Genomic DNA, 8,417 nt, shown 5'->3' on the forward strand with positions numbered 1-8,417 from the left:
ACCGCCCTCCAGTCTGTGATGATGAATTTAGCCGTGTTTTTCACATTCTTTTTTCTCCCCTCACCACCCCCCCAGCCCCCCCACAAACTGCACAGCAAATCTTTGGTCCAAATTGAACTCAGAAGCCCCATCTGTAGAGTGGCTGTATCTGGGGAAATAATCTGATTGGAGCCAAGTAAGGGGCCAGACCCTAAAATTCAGCTCTTTCCCATCTTCGCCCAGGACTCACGCAGCACAGTTTGAAAACCAAGAAAAGGAGCACAACCTCTTCTGCAGGAGAGACAGGCCAGCCGCCTGAATTCTCCATCCATGCCCCTAGCAGAGCATCAGCAACTGGTGCAGAGAGCGTGCATCTGAGTGTCTGCAGTAGCTCTCTGTTTATTTAGAGTCACTGCGGACTCTGTTAACAGACAGAATTTGGTTGGCAAGGTCATCATCACCTTCACTATCACCAAACGTGCCCTGAAAGACTTTTATGTAGGACATTCTGCTGGCAACATGTGAGGCAAAAGATGCACACACTGGTGTCACCAAGAAACTGTGTTCTAAGAGGTGCATTTCCATCTCAGCAACCTCAGTGACAAACATCCAGGCACTATCCTCCAAAGAAGTTAAACTAATAAATTAGGAGCATGCTAGCTTTGGCACATATACTAAAAGTGGAATGGTACAAGGAAGATTAGCATGGTCCCTGAAAAAGATTGACATGAAATTAATGAAGCAATCCATATTTTTATAAGACAGATTTGATAGCAGAAAAATTGTTAATGGTTGGGTCAAAATATATGCAGATAGCAATGGTAAAAGACAAATGGTAGCCCCGCAGACAATATTTGCAGCACACGTAAGACACAATTTAATAGTCCTTGTACCGAGAGACTCTCCCATATCAGTAAGAAAACCATTCCAGTAGGAAAGTGGAAACAGGAAGTGAGCAAAGCAATTGAAGGAAGAAATATAAATGGACAATAAACATATGAAAAGATACTCAACTTCACCAAGAATCAAAAAGGTGCAAGTAAAAGCACTTGATCGTTTTTAGCATCTCAGATTGCCCTCCACCAAAAGAAAAAAAACTTAAGAAAAATAAAATATAAAAAAGGTGCCATTTATCAAGTGAATTTTGATTGTATTCTACTCTAAAATAAAAACTACACAAACAGCAAATAAATTAGGGGAGCAACAGGTGCTTGTTGTGTTGTGGGAGCTGGAAAGTGTGGCATGACAGACTTGATGGCAGGAGTGGGAAGCAGAACATGGAATCATTGGTGTATGACAGTTTGAATAAATTAATAACTGGCATCCTTATTTCACAAGGAATTCCATATATCTGTACCCAGATGCCTCGGGTCTGGAAATATATGTATAAACTTAAATATATATGTATATATAATTTTCCCAGTGAGTTTTATTTTTAAAAAGGAAATTATTTTTCTAATTTGAATATGAATTTGTCCATCAGAAAACCCCAAACGTTGGGGCTTCCCTGCTGGTCCAGTGTTAAGAATTCACCTGCCAATGCCGGGGACGTGGGTTCCATGCCTGGCCTGGGAACTAAGACCCCACGTGTCCTGGGGTAACTAAGCCTCCCTGCCATGGCAACTGCTTAAGCCCACGCACCTGCAGCCAGTGCTGGGCAGTGAGGGGAGCCACTGGGACGTCCGCAGCGAGGGAGCAGCCCCCACTCGCAGCGGCCAGAGAAAGCCTGCATGCAGCAGCGAAGACCCACCGCAGACAAACCTAAATCAAAGATAAAACCCACACATCACCAGTTATCTAATCCAGAGGTCTCATTGTGGCCTCTGGGCCAGATTCAGTCTACTACCTGATTCTGTTTGTAAAGTTTTATTGGAAAAGAGTCATGTCCATCCGCTTACCTGTGTCAATGTAACGGCAGAGTTGAATGGTCGCAGCACTGCCTGCAAGGTCCACACAGTCTCAATCTTTACTATGCGGCTCTTTACAGAAAAAGTTCGTTTACCTCTTATCTAGTCCCACCAAACAAGATCATCACAATTATTATTGTGCATATTTCTTTTTCTAATTTTTCTGTGTGTGCGTATACATTGGGGGAAAAAACCAAAACCATAGCCTTTATTAGCATCCTGCAACAGAATTTGCTGCAAATGTCTGCAGTGTCCAATATGATAGCTATTGAATACTTGTGCTTTGTGCAACTGAGAAACTGGATTTTAAATTTTAATTATATTTAACAAAATTTAAATTGCCACATGTGGCTAGTAGGTGCCATCACTGAATAGAACTCTCTTGAAATATTTTTTACAAAGCAGAAATACTCACAGACATATAAAATAAACCTATGGTTACCAAAGGAAAATGGGGAGGGATAAACTAGGAATTTAGGATTAACGTATACACACTACTATATATAAAATAGATAACCAATAAGCACCTTCTGTATTACACAGGGAGCTCTACTCAATATCTTGTAATAACCTAAAATGGAAGAGAATTTAAATCTATATATATATATATATATCAATATGCTGATATATATATATATATATAAGTGAATCACTTTGTTGTACACTTGTAACTAACACAACATAAATCAAGTATATTTCAATAAAAATTTAAAAAATAAAGAGTCAGAGAATGAATGAGATATAGGAGCAAAATTGCTTAGGTGAAAAAAATGTGATTCTGGAATGAAAGCAAAAGAAATTTCTTGAAATATTTTTATTTGCATAATATCTCAAGATAATTTTTCCAATCATTAAGTATTCTTTGTAGAGCCCCTTGTTCTGACTGTATAATATTATAATGTATGGATGTGTCATGGTCTTCTTAACCAAGCCCCTATCACTGACACAGATTATTTCCCATTTTTCACTATTATAATCAATTTCTGTGATAAGCAATTCTGTGCATACAAATATTTGTACATGTCTATGACAACTGACTTAGAATAAATTCCCAGATGCAGAACTATTTGATCATAGAGCAATAAATATTGTTCAGATTCTTCAAATGTATCATCAAGTTGCTAGAGAGATCTTTTCACACTTCTTAATCAACAGCAATGTAGGAAAATGCTTGTTCCCCACATTCTTCCCTGTGTATTTGACAAATTATCTCCAAAGGCTCTCTCCCTTCTCTCCTCTACCGGGCCTGAAATCAAAGGAATAATTGAATAAGGCATTCTATGACAACCCATCAGTGTGCTGAGAGAGGTGGAGCAGAGAGCAAAATGGGACATTTTCCATTGAAATTTTCTACACAATCAAGGCTTCGGGCAACTTGGTTAATTTGGGCAATCACTTCTGAGCTTCCTGCTGAGGATAATGTCCTTATTCTGTGGCAGATTGCAACATTGAAATGTTCTTGCTTGGGGGTGATTAAGAGTTAAATGAACTTGTGTGTGGGAAAGTGAAATAGGTATGCAAACGGGAAGGAGGAAATGAATTCCTTTTCTTCCTCCAGCCCCCATCCCCCAGGGTGGAAATTTTAAGCAATACTTAACATAGAAATTTGAAAAGACCCTGATGTTGGGAATGATTGAAGGCAGGAAGAGAAGGGGACGGCAGCGGATGAGACGGTTGGATGGCATCACTGGCTCAATGGACATGGGTTTGAGCAAGCTCTGGGAGTTGGTGATGGACAGGGAAGCCTGGCGTGCTGCAGTCCCTGTGGACGCAAAGAGTCAGACACGACTGAGCAACTGAACTGAACTGAACTGAACATAGAAGTCTGGATAGAGAAATGAGGAAGTTAGAGGTAAACACCAACGGCAAGTGGTATAAATAAAGGTGAGATGAGGTGAATCAGAGAAGCGTTTTCTGATCAAGCACAGGATTGAATCTTATTCTGCCATCTCATCATGGAATCTGTATCTCTCTGAGCCTCAGTTTTTTTTTTTTTTCATGAAAATTATCAACTTTATGATAAGGATTGGGCTTCCTAGGTAGCTCAGTGGGTAAAGAATCTGCCTGCAATGCCAGAGACGCAGGAGATGTGGGTTTGCCCCTTGCATCAGGAAGGTCCCCTGGAGGAGGGCGTGGCAACCCACTCCAGTATTCTTGCCTGGAGAATCCCCCTGGGCAGAGGGGCCTGGAGGGCTACAGTCCATGGGGTTGCAAAGAGTCAGACACGACTGAAGTGACTAAGCCCACACAGACACGTACACACACGATAAAGGTTATTAAAAAGTATCTATGTGAAATGTTCAGTGGAGGGCCTGGCGCATGTTTATAGCATCTACAAGGAGGAGGGAGCGTCCTGAGTAGGGTAGAGCTAACCTTCTCTGACATCTAAAACCGGGTGCTGCATTCTCCTGGATGTGGGGCCACCTACCCCTTTTCACACCGAGCATCCTTACCACCAACTGGCAGGTGCCTTTTCCCAGGGCTTATAACACAGCGGTAACCTATGTGGTTCTCAAAGAGCAAGGGCCCTTCTTGTAATATTCCTAAAAGTCAAATAACCTAGCTTTAGGATGGCCTGGGCTACTCACTGACCTTGAGATTTGTGGGTGGGGGTAGCTGTCCCCTACTCTGCCTTAATAATCACTTTCTTCCCAATAACTGATTAGAAGGACGTGCCCAAGAATGCCTATACATTTAGACCTTTTCCCATCAATGCCTTTAAGATGTACCAGTTTCATAACTGTTGGTGTAATCTGGGGTTCTCATTTCTTCCATCCAACACCCCCAAGAACACCAATACTATAAGACCAAGTGACACTGTTTTATAACATAGAAAGAAGACACATTGATTCCATTTGTGGGCAAATATATTCCTCTCCTGTTCTTATAGATCTTTCCTCTGCTTTTAAATCAACAAAGGTCAGCAGTGACTGGAAAAGTGTCCACAGGGAAGAATAAAGCTGGTATGAAAGACAGACAAAAGCAGGCTCACCAGAATTCCAACCACAAGGACCCCCCTGCCACCCTGACACTACCCATATGTGTACACACACACACACACACAATCTGTTTTTAACCAATTCCTCACTTAGCACAATGCCAACATCTCTCAGAAGCCTTGTGTGATTTTTTTAGGAAATAACAGTCAATATGCTATTCAGAAACTAGGGAGTTCTGTCTGTCTCTTGCGTTGGTAATATTGTATTGGCAAAGATGAAATTACATAATCTAGACAACCTCGTGGCAACCAGAGAAATCTTCTACTGCTCTGGTCGAGGGTCAGATACTGCAGGAGTAGCGTCCGTCTTTTACCAACTTCACAGTGGTTGCTGGAAGCACCAGCCAAGTTTCTGAAGCAAACAGTCAGTCATGCAGCTCACATGAAAAGCACTGCAATCCAATCTAAGTATTACGACAGCTGGTTTAATTACTAACAGGAGAAAGCTGATTTTTTTCCCTGTAGAGCCCAGAAAGTGAGTGAAAAGGTTACATTTTCATCAAGCTGTGTGTGGGTAGCAAAACCAGTCCCCGCTTGCTTAAGAGGAAACAGAAATCCTGGGTGTGGACGGACTTTCAAGTTCAGGCCTGGAGACCAGTGATGGGATTGCCCCAGACTGTCTGCCTTCCTGAAGCCTTTCCTGGGTGCACACAGGGGAACAGTCCTCAAGCTTCAGGGCAATCCTTTGGCTGTCCTCATTCACCATGTTCCCCACTCTATTTACCTAATATGTTCCCCAGCAAAAAAAAAAATTAGTTAATACATTCACACATGAAACTCATTATGATGGAATTAAAGTTTTGCTTGCTTCTTTCCACAAATTGAATTACTGAGACTCAGATTGAATTCTAAAAAATCTCTTCTTGAGTCATTCCATGAAGAAAATGAATTACACGTGTTGCAAGCCTTGAGAGCCATGGTTTCCTTATGCGGCTGCCACGGCAGGGAGCTACATGCTCCGGGGGAGTGGGTGACCCTGTGTGACAGAAATCAGAAAAGGGGGGTGGGAACTTCAACTGCATCTTTAAAATAGCCCCTCTGGAGCGCAGAACTCCAGAGAGTGACACAACTGATCTTGTAGCTGAGATTTAGACAGTCTTAAGTCAACCAGTCATAGACTGGTTTAGTTGTGACTCCCTTGAGAGATTGTAATGTCTGTCACGTCTTGGACATTTTGCAGGTTCCAAATCATAAAATAGAATGTCCAGAATATTCTCAATGGCTCTATTTACATCATCCATTTTAACCAGCATGTCAGCATTTATGTTGCTGGAGAATAGCTTTGGGAACTATTGCTCTGAATACAAATTAACAATGGAATGCACCGACCCAATAGCACAGGGTAGGGGGGAAAACGAAATACTTTTCCCCCAAACTCTAGATGAACTATGTGTGAGAGTGTGCTTGTATGCCAGTAGGCATTAATCAACTGATATTGGCCAACACAATTAAAACTCAGTTAGTGGGAAGCGTATACTACACTAAGATTTTTTCCCAGTGGTATTTCTGAGCAGGATGCTTTTATCCAAAGTACAATGAAACATGCAATGATGAAATTCTACAGCTCGTCACTATTTTCAAGTACCTTGTAGGTTAGAGGTACCATGGGAAATACAAAATAATCAACCCCAGGTCCCACCTTCAGGGTATTAAGAAATTCTAGATTTTCCCCCATAACAGAAAAAATTAAAATACAGCCAGTTTCCCCCCCCCTCATTTGTGGTCAAAAATAGAAAGAAAGCCATACTCTGTTGAAACACATTATTATTTGCTTAAAAAATTATATAAACAGATGCCAGCATACTAATCTTAAAGTATGGTGGAACTGGATGTTCTTCATTCATACTGACCGACAAATAGAGTCAAAGAACATTTGGATGACTTGCCCAGAGTCCCACAGCTATATAACAGATCCAGTGGCACAGGAAAGCAGCTTTTAGACCCTCAGATGGAGACCCTTGGATGTACACCGTGAGTACCAGTCTGGGATTTGGTCTGGCTCTAAAATGCTGGGACTCTCCAAGGACTCTGTGACCATTAAACATACCCCTGTCGTTCCTTTTTAATGAATAAAATCACTCGCATGAACAAAAATAATAGTTTCATTAAGATGGAGAAAATGGCACATTTCATTACTAAAAATGACGGCAGGCCTTATTCACTTTAGGGAAATTTTTATAGTTAAAATTTTAATATTAAGAGATCTTAGCTGTTTGCCTAATGAGGAAAAGCAACTAGCCTATTATTGCATAATATTTGTGTGCATGCTAAGTCACTTCAGTTGTGTCCAACTCTTTGCGACCCTATGGACTACAGCCCTCCAGGGTCCTCTGTCCATGGGATTCTCCAGGCGGGCATACTGGAGTGGGTTGCCATTCCCTTCTCCAGGGGATCTTCCTGACCCAGGGATCAAACCCACGTCTCTTATGTCTCCTGCATTGACAGGTGGGTTCTTTAGCACTAGAGTTGTCTGCGATTACCTATTAACTCTACTTATATCAGTGAGCAAACTGTTGTGTCCTTGTATTGAGGCATGTGTAGAAACTGCCCTGTTTTAAACTCTGCCATTCTAATTGATAGAATGCGTTTCCCATCATTGGAATGATGTTTTAAACTGACCATTTGATGTTAATATCATCACCCATTGAAAAATTGCTAAGCGCTTCCTAAGAATGCAAGGTCAAGGGAATACTTTCAAATCAACACGTGAGGCTTGGTTAGCAATGGTTTTGGGTCCACCCTTAAGCTCAGCTTGTGAGGTGCAAAAACAAACTTTGAGCCTGTCTCTATGACATGTGCTCAGTTGCCTTTGCTTCAGCCTGCCTCCTGGCCCCTGCTCGCTAGGTCCTGGGAAGTCAGTAATTGTATTAGCAGACAGCAGTAATAGTGATAAAATGTGACATTTGTATTGATAGTACTCTGAAACCTTGTTTCAATGCACTTTTCCACACTATCTCTGTAACCCTGAGGGAGGCAGAAAACAATATCATTATGACAAAACTGAGGTTCAGAAAATGTAAGTGGCCTGAAATTTGACAGAGGGCAGACCCAGGACTAAAATCCAGGTTATCAGAAGCTCAGTCTGGGGCTATTCCTCCATGGCGAGGAAGGACATGTAGAGATCGTTCAGTCTTAAGTCACCTTAGGGATGGGAGATACTTCTATGCCTGTTCCCCTGATGACCCCAAAAGCGGGTCTCTGGCTTCTGGGTATCCCTGACTGCTCTTATCTTACCTGACATGGGTCATGCCCACATCTTACCCTACAACATTCATGAACTTCCTTCTCTGTGAACTAGTCTGTCTTTTTGGCACTTTGGTATGTCAACCATGGGCTACCTTACTGCCCCAGTTTTAATTTTGGGATAAATTGGAGGAAACAGAAAGCTTTGGACCACAAGTTTTTGAGTCTGTCCCCTGATTCTCAGTCCCAACCCTCTGTCAAATCTGAAAAACATCTCATTGTAATAGGAAAACAATATCATTAGCATTTATTGGGCACTTAAAATGTTAGGTATGATGCTGAAAACATAG

The 8,417-nt window shown here is 41.7% G+C and overlaps 1 non-coding gene across 1 annotated transcript; it reads left to right on the forward strand.

Annotated features, from left to right (window-relative positions):
* Positions 1-632: 632 nt before the first annotated feature.
* Positions 633-735, forward strand: LOC136146176 (U6 spliceosomal RNA). The gene has a single exon (XR_010658913.1). It is a non-coding gene; the product is annotated as a U6 spliceosomal RNA (small nuclear RNA).
* The last annotated feature ends 7,682 nt before the right edge of the window (positions 736-8,417 follow it).

This window comes from Muntiacus reevesi, chromosome 13 (assembly GCF_963930625.1).
Source record: "Muntiacus reevesi chromosome 13, mMunRee1.1, whole genome shotgun sequence".
Lineage (NCBI taxonomy): Eukaryota > Metazoa > Chordata > Mammalia > Artiodactyla > Cervidae > Muntiacus > Muntiacus reevesi.